General features: G+C 51.8%; 1 protein-coding gene across 1 annotated transcript in view; it reads left to right on the top strand.

The window, feature by feature from the left end:
* The first annotated feature begins 247 nt into the window (after window positions 1-247).
* Window positions 248-16,925, top strand: part of LOC116957809 (protein 4.1-like) — a 95,531-nt gene continuing 78,853 nt past the window's right edge. Inside the window, exon 1 of the mRNA XM_076073855.1 lies at window positions 248-404. The gene's annotated coding sequence lies outside the window, so the exon portion shown is untranslated. The remainder of the gene's footprint in view (window positions 405-16,925) is intronic.

Raw genomic sequence — 16,925 nt, 5'->3', positions numbered from 1 at the left:
GGAGACAAAGGCGGCCGGGCGTAGTGCTGGCCACCGCGTCGCGTGCCGTCGCAGCCTTCGCGAGGAGCTGCACCCCCCCCCCGGCACCCCCCCCCGGCACCCCCCCCGGCACCCCCCCCGGCACCCCCCCCGGCACTTGCCCCGGCGGGCTGCGCTGGGCTACCCGGGCGCCTTTGCCTTTGCGCGCCGTCTGCGCGCCTCTCGGCAGCCACTGGGGGGCGCCGCTGCCCAGGGCCCCCGCCTCGCTCCAGCCCCCACCACCGCCACTCTCACACGAGCAGCAGCAGCAGCAGCATCATCGTCTCCACCACCACCACCATAGCTGCTGCTGCTGTGGTTGTTGTTGTGACCGCCGCCACCACCGCCACCACCACCACCACCGCCTTGGGCAGCAGCAGCAGCAGGTAGGCAGCCAGCGAGGGTCTCCGACCCGGTGCCTCCCCACCACCACCACGCTCGGGTCGGCGAATGAAGGCGGCGTTGGCCTCTGGCGCTCTCTTCCCCCTGTGCGTGTCCACACTGCCCCCTCTCTCCTCTCTCTCCTCTCTCTGATCCCTCCTCGCTCTCCTCTCTCTCCTCTCTCTCTGATCCCTCCTCGCTCTCCACTCTCTCCTCGCTCCCCTCTCTCTGATCCCTCCTCGCTCTCCACTCTCTGCTCCCTCTCCCATCTCTCCACTCGCTCCACTCTCTCTGATCCCTCCTCGCTCCCCTCTCTCCACCCTCCACTCTCTCCTCTCTCTGATCCCTCCTCGCTCTCCACTCTCCCCTCGCTCTCTCCTCTCTCTGCTCTCTCCACCCTCCACTCTCTCTCCCCTCTCCTCTCTCCACTCGCTCCCCTCTCCTCTCTCTCCACCCTCCACTCTCTCTCCCCTCTCCTCTCTCCACTCGCTCCACTCTCAGTGTCGTCGCTCCGTTCCCGCTCTCTCTCCCCACGTCTTGAATCTCTCCCCCCCCCACTCTCCCTCCTCGTGTGTGTGTGGCTCCTTCCCCTCTTCCCGCCTCTCTCTCTCTCTCCACCTCGTCCACCTCCTCCTCCACCCCCACGTCGCCCCTCGTGATGGCTGCGCGCGCAGCAGTGGACCCAGGCCGGTCTCCGTGGTTTTTGTTTATTTAGGCGGCGTTCGTTCACAAATCACGGCGTGGTTGGTGGTGGTGGTGGGAGGAGGAGAGGGGATGGAGGAAGGCCTCATCGAGCAGTGGATCGATCATGGCAGATGATGATGGTGGTGGTGGTGATTGTGCAGTGCCGGTCTTCATTGGTGCTACGCGCTAACAGCACTTGCCCCGATAGTCTGTTCAGGCTATACGGGGGGGATGTTTGCCTTTGATGATGGTGATGTGATGGTGATGCTCATTGTAGTAGTAGTAGTTGATGGTGGTGGTGATGGTGCTGATTGTATTCGTGGTAGTGGTGATAATGGTGGTGGTGCCGATTGTAGTAGTGGTGGTGGTGATGTTGGTGATAATGGTGGTGCTGATTGTAGTAGTGGTGATGTTGATGGTGGTGGTGCCGATTGTAGTAGTGGTGGTGGTGATGTTGGTGATAATGGTGGTGGTGCTGATTGTTGTTGTGGTGGTGGTGATAATGGTGGTGGTGCTGGTTGTCGTAGTGGTGGTGGTGATAATAATGGTGATGGTGCTGATTGTAGTAGTGGTGGTGATGGTGGTGGTGATAATGGTGGTGGTGCTGATTGTAGTAGTGGTGGTGGTGATAATAATGGTGGTGGTGGTGCTGATTGTAGTCGTGGTGGTGGTGGTGATAATACTAATTGGTGGTGGTGCTGATTGTAGTCGTGGTGGTGGTGATGTTGATGGTGGTGCTGATTGTAGTAGTGGTGGTGGTGATGTTGGTGATAATGGTGGTGCTGATTGTAGTAGTGGTGATGTTGATGGTGGTGGTGCCGATTGTAGTAGTGGTGGTGGTGATGTTGGTGATAATGGTGGTGGTGATAATGGTGGTGGTGCTGATTGTCGTAGTAGTGGTGGTGGTGATAATAATGGTGGTGGTGCTGATTGTAGTAGTGGTGGTGATGGTGGTGGTGATAATGGTGGTGGTGCTGATTGTAGTAGTGGTGGTGGTGATAATAATGGTGGTGGTGCTGATTGTAGTCGTGGTGGTGGTGGTGATAATACTAATGGTGGTGGTGCTGATTGTAGTCGTGGTGGTGGTGCTGATTGTGGTAGTGGTGGTGATGTTGGTGATAATGGTGGTGGTGGTGCTGATTGTAGTAGTGGTGGTGATGTTGGTGATAATGGTGGTGCTGATTGTAGTCGTGGTGGTGATAATGGTGGTGGTGCTGATTGTAGTAGTGGTGGTGATGTTGGTGATAATGGTGGTGGTGCTGATTGTAGTCGTGGTGGTGGTGGTGATAATGGTGGTGGTGCTGATTGTAGTCGTGGTGGTGGTGGTGCTGATTGTAGTAGTGATGATGATGGTGGTGGTTAATGATGGTGGTGGTGATGGTGTGGTGCGTGCTGTGTTCGTAACCGCTCGCCGTGGCTTGCGTCCTGCCACCCATCGCTCTCATCGTCCACTATCGTCATCAGGAGCCATGATCGATCCACTGCTGGTTGACGACCGCCATGTGAACCGGACCCCGTGACACCGCCCGATTTCAGGCCCAAGCGGAACGGTCGGGAATTCAAATCGGGCCCATCATCCCTCCCGAACGAGGGTCGATAAAACGAGTACTGTACCACTTTGTGGCGAAATCAGCAGCAGCTATCCCGGGAATACATTCGCCCCTCCCGCCATGGGAATGTGGAATGTCCAAAGTGGTCAAATAACCCCCACGAACCCGCGCGGTCTGGTGTGTGGGGGGGGGGGGAGGGACCCTCCGTCATCCAGCAGTGGAGTGACAGCAGCACTTGTGACATTTCCACGGTGAGAGAGGGAGAGAGAGACGCATGTATTGTATGTTCAATCAGAGGGGGCGAATCAGGGCGACTGCCCCGGGCCCCATGTTTTGGGGGTGGCCCCACGCTGTGCGATTACCCCCCGGGCTCCCCCCCCCCGCTTAACGGCCATCCCTGTAATGACTAATCGCTTAATGACGGGCCTCTATAGAGCCCAATGTGTAGTGTATAGTAGTGTAGAGTGTATGGTAGTGTAGTGTAGAGTGTATAGTAGTGTAGAGTGTATAGTAGTGTAGTGTAGAGTGTATAGTAGTGTAGAGTGTATAGTAGTGTAGTGTAGAGTGTATAGTAGTGTAGAGTGTATAGTAGTGTAGAGTGTATAATAGTGGAGTAGTGTATAGTAGTGTAGTGTAGAGTGTATAGTAGTGTAGTGTAGAGTATAGTGTAGAGTGTATAGTAGTGTAGTGTAGAGTGTATAGTAGTGTAGAGTGGATAGTAGTGTAGTAGTGTAGTGTAGAGTGTATAGTCGTGTAGGGTAGAGTGTATAGTAGTGTAGAGTGTATAGTAGTATAGTAGTGTAGTAGTGGAGTGTATAGTAGTGTAGTGTAGAGTGTATTGTAGTGTAGAGTGGATAGTAGTGTAGTAGTGTAGTGTAGAGTGTATAGTCGTGTAGGGTAGAGTGTATAGTAGTGTAGAGTGTATAGTAGTATAGTAGTGTAGTAGTGGAGTGTATAGTAGTGTAGTGTAGAGTGTATTGTAGTGTAGAGTGTATAGTAGTGTAGAGTGTATAGTAGTGTAGAGTGTATTGTAGTGTAGTGTAGAGTGTATAGTAGTGAAGTAGTGTAGTGTAGAGTGTATAGTAGTGTGGAGTGTATAGTAGTGTAGTGTAGAGTGTATAGTAGTGTAGAGTGGATAGTAATGTAGTAGTAGGGTAGAGTCCTTAGAGCCCAATGTATTCGCTTACCGACCATTCCCCTGCTTACCACGGGCTGTTTTAGGTGCAGTAAATATTAATAAATGCATTGATTGACCACGTTTATTTTAATATTACGTGTATATAATGAAAGTATCGTTATGTATTCATGTGCATTGTTTAAATAATACAAAGTACGTTTTTTGGGGTGAAAAAGGTGTAACTTTCGATTATCGGACCGAATTAAGCCTTTAACGTGCATTTCCAATCCTCGCTTAACGGCCAAATCACCGAACGGACGGTTTCGTGAAACCATTCACCGTCGTTAGGAGGAAGCCCGCTTCTACCGTCTTTTGTTATTTATTTCGGGGGAAATGTTGAGCAGAACGGTGAAGTCCGCTTGGCCTGGCCTGGCCACCGGGGTTCTGCCTTCCCGTGCCTGTCCCTCTTCCGGCGCCTTTCCAGTTGAATCGCGCTGATCGCGACGCATCGCTGACGAGTTCCCCGGGGCATCCAGACCCGGCGGGTCGATGCTGCGGCCGCCGCCGCCGCCGACTGCGGTGTTCGTGCACGGCGGTGACGCCGCCGCCATCGCCGCCGCCGCGGGTAACGCGCCCGGACTTGCGGTTGAGACAATTTCAGGGCTCCGCGGTGCCCAGGTGTTCGCTCCCTTGTCTCGTACGCAAAGAGGTTATATCGGGACCCTGACGCCAGCCTTATATTTGAAGTTTGCGTGTCTCTCTCTTTCTCTCTCCCCGTGATGTGATCGCGTGGATTTTTCTCCGGGTCCGCTGGATTTTTGCCGTCGCATCTGCAAAAGGCGCGTTCGGAGTATTCGGCTGCTTTGGATTTCCACGTGAATAGCCGCTTCGTTGGGCCATCATTTGTGATGGCTTGGGTCGATTCTGAAAAAGAGCTTACGTAGCTTAGCGGGGCCTTACCTGGTCAAATAAAAACACAATTTTTTTTATTAATTTCATAATCTGATTTATCTGGAGATATCCGATGAGCTATGCAACGCTTTTTCACGGATGTCCAGTTCGGAGCGCGACACGGGGTCAGAAAGTTGCAACAAGAAACAGTAAAGCGGTAAGCAAACAGCTAAAAATAAATGAATTATCTGATTCTAAACTTTTTATTTTACTTCACCACGTTATGCCCACTGAGCCATATATATATTTTTTTCCAGAAGCGGCCTGGCCACAAATGATAGCGCAACGGGAAGTGGCTTATCATCACGTGGACATTTTACAGCAGACAAATACTCTGAACGCGTACTTTATAAGCGTGCAGGGAAAAACCAGAGGACCTGCACACAAATCCACGCGATTGCGGGGAGAGAGAGAGAGAGCATGCAAACTCCAAATATACACCAGGCGTCAGGGTCCGGATAGAACCCACGACCTCCGAGAGATGACACGTAAATAAATAATATCTCTGGTGAAGTTAATCAAAGCTCCCCCTGCTGCCTGTCCAGCGGCGTGAATGGGTTCACCGCAGTGTGAGGGGCCGATGGGCAAGTTGCGTATAGTGGGGTGAGGTGTGGCTAACTCCCAACTCTTCCAGGACGTCTGGCCAGCATGCACGAGTAGCCCAAATATCCCCTGCGTATGCACAATATCGTTGAACTTATTTCGCACCGTTCGTAGCCAGCCACGCTAATCGGAGGGTGGGCGAGTGTACGGGTCCGTGACTATGTGAGTGGCTCAGTGACTGTGTGAGTGACTATGCGAGCCGGTGAGTGACTATGCGAGCGGGTGAGCGACTACCGTACGTAGCCAACCGTGCCCCTCTGAAGCTCCACCTGGCGGGGAGACCCCTTCCGCCAGCAGCGACGCGGGCGAGTTGTTTGCAGGGGCTGTGCCTCGACCTGGATGAACCGCAGAGCGGTGGCACATTGCGAGGGAAGGTCATCGTGAGTACGCTCTCAAGCCGCGGCGTTGGTGGTTGCTGTTGGGGTTCACAGGCTGCGTTTGCATCCTACCACACACTCGTAACCACAGCCGCGTGTACACGGCCTTGATGAGTGCCGTCAAATGCTTCCTCCTCCACCGCGCCCGGGTGTCACCTGGGCCTCGTGGGTTAGGGTCAGAGTTTTAGGGGTAGGGGTGGCGTTGTTAGGGTTATGCGTAGGGGTGGTGTTGTTAGGATTAGCTAGCGTTAGGTATAGGGGCAGTGTTAGTTGAGTGTAGTGGTAGTGTTGGCTGTTGCGGTAGTGGTGTTAGAGTTGGGTGTAAGGGTGGTGTTAGAGTTGGGTGTAGGGGTGGTGTTAGAGTTGGTTGTAGGGGTGGTGTTAGAGTTGGGTGTAGGGGTGGTGTTACAGTTGGGTGTAGGGGTGGTGTTAGAGCTGGGTGTAGGGGTGGTGTTAGAGCTGGGTGTAGGGGTGGTGTTAGAGCTGGGTGTAGGGGTGTTGTTAGAGTTGGGTGTAGGGGTGGTGTTCGAGTTGGGTGTAGGGGTGTTGTTAGAGTTGGGTGTAGGGGTGGTGTTAGAGTTGGGTGTAGGGGTGGTGTTAGTGCTGGGTGTAGGGGTGGTGTTAGAGTTGGGTGTAGGGGTGTTGTTAGAGCTGGGTGTAGGGGTGGTGTTAGTGTTGGGTGTAGGGGTGGTGTTAGAGTTGGGTGTAGGGGTGGTGTTAGAGCTGGGTGTAGGGGTGGTGTTAGAGTTGGGTGTAGGGGTGGTGTTAGTGCTGGGTGTAGGGGTGGTGTTAGAGTTGGGTGTAGGGGTGTTGTTAGAGCTGGGTGTAGGGGTGGTGTTAGTGTTGGGTGTAGGGGTGGTGTTAGAGTTGGGTGTAGGGGTGGTGTTAGAGCTGGGTGTAGGGGTGGTGAGCTGGGGTTCGTGTGACAGAGGAAGGATTCTTTTCCCAAATGGATCGTTAAGCACTCCACACGACACTTTATATAATCTAGGGTGCATGTGGTTTTACAAATTGTGAATTCGACGCGAGCATGCACGCGTGTGTGTGTGTGCGCGATTGGCGTGTGTGTGTGTGCATAATGTGTGTGTGTAATGTATGTGCGCAACGCGTGTGTGTGCGCGCGTAACGCGTGTGTGTGCGCGTAGACACTGCTGCTGAAACTGGACTGTGCCACTAAGAGGTGGGGCCTTACCATCAGCCCCACCAAAGCTAAGCACCTGCCTGGGTATTTTGTACCATCGGACACTCCACCCCCACAACTCCCAATCGGTGATGGGGCAGTTGTGGAGAGAGTGGAGAGTTTCCCATACCTGGGCAGTGTGCTTATGACTGGCTCCAGTTTAACAGCAGAGGTCTCACTCCGAATCAGTCGAGCGGCAATATATTTTCATCGGTTGCGTAACGCTGTGTGGAAGCTACCTGGTCTGTCGCTCCGCACGAAGCTTCAGGTTTTCTCGGCCACGGTCATTCCCTCCCTTCTCTACGCTTGCGAAACATGGACCCCCCTAATGGAGCATCTTCACCGGTTAGAAACATTTAGGCTGGCCTGCCTACGATCCATCCTGGGTTTAATCTTAACCAGCCTGGATTGTGTGAGGAGCTCACAAACCCTTGAAAGATCTGGGCAAAGTCCCATCGGTGAGCTCCTCCGGCAGGCAAGGCTGCTTAGGCTGGGTCATGTAGCCCGCATGCCCAGCCACCGCATGCCCAAACAGCTTTTGTTCGGCCGGATCGAGGGGGCTAAACGGGCGGGGCACTCGCTGGAGAAGAGATGGAGTGATGTGGTACAGGAGGATGTGGAGCTGAGTGGACTTGCCGATGACTGGTACCAGCGGTGTCAAGATCGGCCTCCATGGAGGAGGCTCGTGAAGGACGCTACTGGGCAGTTGGATGCAGTCGCCCTCCAACAACAACGGAGGGCGGAGGAGCGATGCTCACAACAACGAGCGGAGCGCCGAGTGGCTAAAGCACAGCAGGTTGACACAGTAGGGGGCACAGGTGGTGCATCAGCCAGTCATCTCAGTCATCTCAGTCAGTCGACCCGTGGCACGTGGGTCTGCCCCGTAACCTCCTGCCAGCGGGCGTTCGACACTTCACGTGGCCTCAAGGTGCACATAGCCTGGCACAAGCGTCGTGGTAACGTTGTTGTTGTTGTAACGCGCGTGTGTGTGTAACATCCGACGCAGTTTCCACACGCCTCCATCCACAACGCCGCACCATCAACCCCTGTTAACTCCCTCCGTACCCCCGGTTCAGCGCCTCAACTCAACTCCCACCGCGTCTCCCTCCCTGCATCTCTCTCCCGCCACCGCGTCTCCCTCTCCCCCACAGCGTCTCCCCCACCGCGTCTCCCTCTCCATGCAAATTGTGGACCCCTGGGGGGGGGGGGGGGGCGGGGGGTCGCTTTGAGATGTGGGAGACCCCGAGTTGCATTCCGCATTTACATGGGGAACATTCATGGCAGTTCCATGAGATGAGGCAGTCACAGGCAACATTGGTGATACGCTTACTTCACGCACCTTTAGCCAAGAAAGCCTCACGGAGTCTTGAAGACTCGGTTTACGGGAGGGGGGCGATGGTGCTGCTGGTGCTGCTGTGTGATCCCAACCGAGTGATGTGCTGCTGATCTTCCGGCATCGGGAGATTGTTTCGGCCGATACCGGTTACACCGTGTGGGTGAGTTTTTAGCTGTGGGGGTAAATCTGAGTGCCCGGAGCAAACCCACGGGGAACACTGGGAGAGAACTCGCAAACTCCACTGGCTTACGTGCACTCGCACACGCTCACTCATTCACTCGTACACTCTCACTCATTCACTCGTACACTCTCACACACACTCTCACTCGCTCGCACTCACACACACTCATTCACTCGTACACTCACTCATTCACTCGTACACTCTCACTCATTCACTCGCACACGCTCACTCATTCACTCGTACACTCTCACTCATTCACTCGTACACTCTCACTCATTCACTCGTACACTCTCACTCACTCGTACACTCTCACTCATTCACTCGTACACTCTCACACACTCTCACACACTCTCACTCGTACACTCTCACTCATTCACTCGTACACTCTCACTCATTCACTCGTACACTCTCACTCATTCACTCGTACACTCTCACTCATTCACTCGTACACTCTTACTCATTCACTCGTACACTCTCACTCATTCACTCGTACACTCTCACTCATTCACTCGTACACTCTCACACACTGTCACTCGCTCGCACTCACACACACTCATTCACTCGCATTCATGCACTCACGCACACATACTCTCGCTCATTCACTCGTACACTCTCACTCATTCACTCGTACACTCTTACTCATTCACTCGTACACTCTCACTCATTCACTCGTACACTCTCACTCATTCACTCGTACACTCTCACACACTGTCACTCGCTCGCACTCACACACACTCATTCACTCGCATTCATTCACTCACGCACACATACACTCGCTCATTCACTCGTACACTCTCACACACTCTCACTCGCTCGCACTCACACACACACACACTCGCTGATTCACGGACTCATTCACTCATACTCGCTCGCACTCATTCACTCGCTCGCACTCACACACACTCACTCATACACTCGCATTCATTCACTCGCACTCTCGCACTCATTCACTCACGCACACATACACTCGCTCATTCACTCACACACTCATTCATTCACTCTCATATTCACTCACTCATTCACTCACACTCACTCATTCACTCACACACTCATATTCACTCACACTCATGTCGCTCTGCAGGACAGTGGGAACGCAGAACAAATTCAACACTCACAGGTCTCAACATCGCAGACCACAATCCCAAAAACCGGGAAACCTTCACACAGGAGGGGCAGTGGAGTGGCCACAAAGTTACCGCCCATTTTAGACCAATCGGTCAAAGTCCAAAGCGCGATTTCTTATTTGTCGGCGTGTGCCCCCGGATGAATAAACTATGGCTTTAGTTCGGCTGTGATGATGTAACAGCCTTGTGTCATTCCACTGCCGGATGAAGGCCTCCGCCACACTAGTGTCGGTCACGGGGGTCGTTTGGCTGTACTTCACCGTTTGGCTGTACTTCACCGTTTGACTGTACTTCACCGCGCTGGTCAATAGCGGGTTGGCGAAGGGCGGCACCCGGGACCGCTTCCGGTTTCCAACCTCTGCCGATGGTCGGTGCGATGCACGGCGGATGACCATGCGGTAGATTTCTTTAAGCGCCTCGCTGTGACCGCACGTCTCAGGCAGGGCCGTTTTACCCAATAGGCCGCAGTAGGCGGTGTGCCTAGGGCCTGCTCACCCACTCACCCACCATCCCACTCACTCACCCACCTACTCACCCACCTACCCACCCACCCACTCACCCACCATCCCACCCACTCACTCACCCACCCACCCACCCACTCACCCACCATCCCACTCACTCACCCACCTACTCACCCACTCACCCACCAAATCACCCACCCACTCACCCACCCACTCACCCACCCACTCACCCACCTACTCACCCACTCACCCACCCACCCACTCACTCACCCACCATCCCACTCACCCACTCACCCACCTACTCACCCACTCACCCACCAAATCACCCACCCACTCACCCACCCACTCACCCACCCACTCACCCACCCACTCACCCACCTACTCACCCACTCACCCACCCACTCACCCACCAAATCACCCACTCACCCACCCACTCACTCACCCACTCACCCACCCACTCACTCACCCACCCACTCACTCACCAAATCACTCACCCACCCACTCACCCACCCACTCACCCACCCACTCACTCACCAAATCACCCACCCACTCACCCACCCACCCCATCACACACTCACTCACCAAATCACTCACCCACCCACCCACTTACCCACCCACTTACCCACTCACCAAATCACCCACTCACCTACCCACCCACTCACCCACACACTCACCAAATCACCAACCCACTCGCTCACAAAATCACCCACTCACTCACCAAATCACCCACCCACTCACTCACCAAATCACCCACCCACTCACTCACCAAATCACCCACCCACTCACCCACCCACCCAGCAGGGCCGTATTATCCAATAGGCAACAGTCGGCGGTGTGCCTAGGGCCAATGAAACTAAAGGACCGATGCAGAAACATTTTGACAATGTTTTATTTTGGTTTGTACCATACAGAAACATTTTGACAATGTTTTATTTTGGTTTGTACCATACAGAAACATTTTGACCATGTTTTATTTTGGTTTGTACCATACAGAAACATTTTGACAATGTTTTATTTTGGTTTGTACCATACAGAAACATTTTGACCATGTTTTATTTTGGTTTGTACCATACAGAAACATTTTGACCATGTTTTATTTTGGTTTGTACCATACAGAAACATTTTGACAATGTTTTATTTTGGTTTGTACCATACAGAAACATTTTGACCATGTTTTATTTTGGTTTGTACCATACAGAAACATTTTGACCATGTTTTATTTTGGTTTGTACCATACAAAAACATTTTGACCATGTTTTATTTTGGTTTGTACCATACAGAAACATTTTGACCATGTTTTATTTTGGTTTGTACCATACAGAAACATTTTGACCATGTTTTATTTTGGTTTGTACCATACAGAAACATTTTGACCATGTTTTATTTTGGTTTGTACCATACAGAAACATTTTGACCATGTTTTATTTTGGTTTGTACCATACAGAAACATTTTGACCATGTTTTATTTTGGTTTGTACCATACAGAAACATTTTGACCATGTTTTATTTTGGTTTGTACCATACAGAAACATTTTGACCATGTTTTATTTTGGTTTGTACCATACAGAAACATTTTGACAATGTTTTATTTTGGTTTGTACCATACAGAAACATTTTGACAATGTTTTATTTTGGTTTGTACCATACAGAAACATTTTGACCATGTTTTATTTTGGTTTGTACCATACAGAAACATTTTGACCATGTTTTATTTTGGTTTGTACCATACAGAAACATTTTGACCATGTTTTATTTTGGTTTGTACCATACAGAAACATTTTGACCATGTTTTATTTTGGTTTGTACCATACAGAAACATTTTGACCATGTTTTATTTTGGTTTGTACCATACAGAAACATTTTGACCATGTTTTATTTTGGTTTGTACCATACAGAAACATTTTGACCATGTTTTATTTTGGTTTGTACCATACAGAAACATTTTGACCATGTTTTATTTTGGTTTGTACCATACAGAAACATTTTGACCATGTTTTATTTTGGTTTGTACCATACAGAAACATTTTGACCATGTTTTATTTTGGTTTGTACCATACAGAAACATTTTGACCATGTTTTATTTTGGTTTGTACCATACAGAAACATTTTGACCATGTTTTATTTTGGTTTGTACCATACAGAAACATTTTGACCATGTTTTATTTTGGTTTGTACCATACAGAAACATTTTGACCATGTTTTATTTTGGTTTGTACCATACAGAAACATTTTGACCATGTTTTATTTTGGTTTGTACCATACAGAAACATTTTGACCATGTTTTATTTTGGTTTGTACCATACAGAAACATTTTGACCATGTTTTATTTTGGTTTGTACCATACAGAAACATTTTGACCATGTTTTATTTTGGTTTGTACCATACAGAAACATTTTGACCATGTTTTATTTTGGTTTGTACCATACAGAAACATTTTGACCATGTTTTATTTTGGTTTGTACCATACAGAAACATTTTGACCATGTTTTATTTTGGTTTGTACCATACAGAAACATTTTGACCATGTTTTATTTTGGTTTGTACCATACAGAAACATTTTGACCATGTTTTATTTTGGTTTGTACCATACAGAAACATTTTGACAATGTTTTATTTTGGTTTGTACCATACAGAAACATTTTGACAATGTTTTATTTTGGTTTGTACCATACAGAAACATTTTGACAATGTTTTATTTTGGTTTGTACCATGCAATTTTTTTTAACCGAGATATCTTCTTGAATAAATATATTTACATTGCAAGGATAGGCACAGTGTATATACAAAGTATATACAAAGAGGCAGTCATATCAATCGTTTGTTTTTTTCATAAGGAGAGAGATAAATTAACACCGGAGATGAACTTTTCGAGAATATTTCTTGGCAAAATTAACAAATGACATCTCCATAATCTCATTCTCAATAGGGTGTAGTAGCAGTGCAAGGGAAGACAAAGGCAGCGTTGTTGTCCTATGGATGATCGGAGACAAGTTTGTTTGTAATCATCTTTAGCTGGGCAGTACCAACTGTAGAGCGTTATCACTTGAAGGCCTACGAAACTTAGAGCCTCAATTCGGCGCTGGTCTCCGGGTACTCATTAGGTGACGACACACATGTCCCATTGCCCCGTCGACACGGTCCAAGGAGCTTGCCTCCGTTTCCCGTAGGGCAGTGGTCACGCGGTGGCTCCGTGGCACAGTGAGTGGCTCCCAATTTGGGGGAGGTCGCGAGTTCAAGCCCCGGCCGGGTTGCGGTTGACTCAGCCCAACCTTCCTCCTGCCGAGGTCAAATAAATAGTCGGTTTTTTTTTGGGGAGGGAGTCGGCAGTGTTTGTCCTCCGGATTGACTCATCACCGCGGCCATAGGAATGTGGAATTTCTATCCACAGGCTCAGTAGGGCTGCAAACAGGAGATTGGCACCGATGCCTCGGGCGCATATTGGAGCCCACTGGGGACCGCGGGAAATTACTTCTTACGGTTTTTGTGTGGCTTTTGTGTTGCGTGTTATTCGGCCAGCCGTTGGTGAGAATTCCACTCATTGAGGTTGCAGAGGGAAGGAGCGGGGAGGAGGGAGCGCTGCGAGAGTGTGGCCATGAGAAAGGGAGGAGAATGTGGAGGGAGAATGGGAGGAGGCCCTTGAATTATCATGAGAAGGGGCGATGGCGGCTGTGCTCGCGCATTCGCTCCCCTGGGCCCCTGGGCCCCTGGGCCGTTTGCGCGGCTTTGTGGGCCGTGGAGAATGGCGCGGACGATGACGGCGGTGACGACGTCGGATGGACGTTGGACGACTGGCGGAGGGTGGGGGGGGGACGTTGCCGCGATGATGATGACGATGATGACGATGAACGTCAAGCGGAGGATATTGATGCGAAACTATCGTCAACGTCTTTGCGGAGATGGTAAACGATGCTGAAATTAATAAGCAGACGACGCCCCTCCCCCCCGCTCATCCTCATAGCTGTCGTGCCACGCGTAGCACGTGCAGGCATCCCTCGATTTTACGAAAAGGGGATGCGTTTTTTTCAAAAAGCGCATGCAAAGGCGAAATTTTGTAAATCGAAAACGGCTTTTCCCATTAAGTTACTATTTAAAGTTAGGGATGTGTTTTGGACTGTCATTCCAGCTCCGCTCAAAACCTAAAACTACACCCCTAGCTTACTTTTTTACAATACAAAGAAATGATGATAAATGACGTAAGTCTAAAAACGATTGAAGAATATTAAGCGGAACAAAAATAAAAAATAAAAATTTCGGGGGAAACGCGGCAAAAGCTCCGCTGTACACTTTGGAATGACTGGCGAGGCGATGTTGAGGCGTTGCCGTGACGCCGGCGCGGATCGGTGTCGCAGCCTCGTTCGATGACCTCGCGGCGCGCGGGGCTGGAGTGAAATTTCGCGAACGCGGAAAATTCGATTTTGTTCAGACGCGAAATTTCGGCAAACCCGAACAACGTCCGTTCACCCGAACAACGTCCGTTCACGTGGAAAGTTACGGCAGCCGAATGCTCTAAACGCGCGTTTCTAAATGCGGAGGGAATAGCCGCAGGACCCGGAGAAAAAATCCAAGCAGCCACTGGGAGAGAGAGCGAGAGAGAGAGACGCAACGTCCAAATATACAACAAGCGGCAGGGGTCGGGATCGAACCCACGACCTGCTGTATACCAGGCGAGGTAGTTAACATCTTGCCGACGTGATGATGATAAAAGAGAGAGAGACGCAAACTCCAAATATACAGCAGGCGTCGGGATCGAACCACGACCTGCTGTATACCAGGCGAGGTAGTTAACATCTTGCCGACGTGATGATGATAAACGAGAGAGACGCAAACTCCAAATATACAGCAGGCGTCGGGATGGAACCCACGACCTGCTGTGTACCGGGCGAGGTGGTTAAACATCTCCTTGCCACCGTGACGCTTCTGCCTGCGGAGTAGCAGCCAGACGGCCGTTTGTCGTGGTTGCTGAAGGCAGAGCCGTGCCAAGTTTGTTTTCAAATTGTTTACACTGGGGCATTCGGGATGGCCGAGGTGGAAAAGAGCCCCACAGGGCCCCCGACTGTAAAGTCAGATAGCGCGGTCCCCCCCCCCCCCCCCCCCCCATGGCGACGATTTCGCCGCAGCCGAATTTCGCATCGGCCTCGGTCGGCCTACGCAGCGCGGGTGGGTGAAGTTAGAGTGGTCCGCAACTTCACCCGACCGTTTGTTGATCCCACAGGTCCAATTTTTTTACCACCGTTTTTGCGAAAAATCACGTTTCCCACTGAGAATTTTCACCGCCGAAGCCGGTTGCGCGCATGTGTGCGGGGAGCGGGGAGCGGTAGTGTTGCGGGTAGCGTGTTGCGCTACGAACCCCGGCGGCCCCGAGTTCGATTCTCGCTCACGGCCAACACCAGTGAAGATTATTTGAACCGGTCCTGGGCCTCCCCTAGGTCGACTCAGCCTCAAATGAATACCTGGTGCGCTGTGTAAACATCGCCACTGGGGGAGACAAAAGCGGGCGGGCGTGGTGCTTTCCACCCACCCTCTCGTGTGCCACAGTGCCGGCCTTCAAAGGTGCTCGCTGACAGCACTTGCCCCAACCAGTCTGTTGAGGCTATACGGGGGATCTTTGTCTTTGGTGACGCCACCGAGATGCGTGAAGGTGACGACGGTGTCCTCGCGGCGTGCCGACTGACGTCGCGCGCATCGCCCCCCCCCATCACCCCTGGCCCTGCTTGGCCCTGATCCAGATTGAGACGTCTTGCCACGCCGGCGTACTGCATGGAGCCAACCGTGCTAATCGGAGGGGCGGGGAGAGGAAGGACAACAAACGAAACAACAACAACAACAAGCTGTTTTAAAGAAATGAGTTTGTCATTCTCGATGATGATGATTTAAAGGCGCACGGCTCCCAGCGGCCTTCCTAACATCGGAGTGAAGAGCGTTCCAGACGGCCGCGTGAGCGCACCCGACAGCGCCGCGCGGTGCACGGTTCGGGTCACGGCTCGGGTGCGGCAAACGACCGGTGGCAACCAGCCGTGCCGGGAGGGCCCCACGTTGGCCTCGGCCGGGCCGTGCCAGCGCGAGATGATGAAGGGCCTTCGTTGGGCGCGTCCAGCGACCCCTAACCCCCCCCCCTCCTCCTCCCCCACCACCACGTTGGGTCCGCGACGAGTCGGAGCGTTGTCGTTGGCGATCGATGGGGAGGAGAAAGCCGCTCCTAATTAGCGGCGGGGGTGGGGGGTAAGATTTCGGGTCCTTTAAAAAACAAAATCTGTTCGCCGCTCGGAAGGCCGCAGCGTGCCACAAGTGCCGCGCGGAGCGAGAGGGATCGACCGGGTCACCGGGGTCGTGTTGGGGAGCGGTGGCGCCGCGGTTAGCGCACTGCACCTCGAGCCCCCCCCCCCCCCAGCCCCCCGACGGTCAGAGTTTGATTACCGGGCCACGGCCCGCACGAACGACGTCGGCGCTGTTCTTGGCCATCCACCGGCCGCCAGCCGGGCAGCGCTAACGCCGTACGGTGTGAACGCGAGGCGTCGTTTCTTTGAGCTCTTTAAAGAACAAGCGCACGGCGCTGGTTAAGGAGCGTCCCTTGTGGTGTGGCACGCAGCGTGCGCCTGCTGCAACACCGCCCACGCATTGCATTGCCGCCCACACGCCCCGATGCAGTGGCCGCCCACACACCGTTCACGACCCTGGGGAGCCGGTGGCCGAGATTCCGCATTCTTATGGCGGGGGGCGAGTAAGGGCTCCGTTGGACAACGGCTGTTGACTTCCCCAAAAGGTGCGTCTCATTTTATCCACCCCGGAGGGAGGGATGGATGATGGGCTGAGACAGACCCCTCCCCCCTCCCAACCGCACCTCCGATTAACACGGTTGGCTACTTACGGTACGTCGGATTTTCATATGTATATATAATGTATATGTATAATGTATATAATGTATATGTACAATGAATATGTGTAATGTATATATAATGTATATG

This window comes from Petromyzon marinus, chromosome 43 (genome assembly GCF_048934315.1).
Source record: "Petromyzon marinus isolate PM22_M1 ecotype Great Lakes invasive population chromosome 43, UKy_Petmar_22M1.pri1.0, whole genome shotgun sequence".
In the NCBI taxonomy this organism is placed as follows: Eukaryota; Metazoa; Chordata; class Hyperoartia; order Petromyzontiformes; family Petromyzontidae; genus Petromyzon; species Petromyzon marinus.
This window is presented reverse-complemented; position numbering and strand designations above follow the sequence as displayed.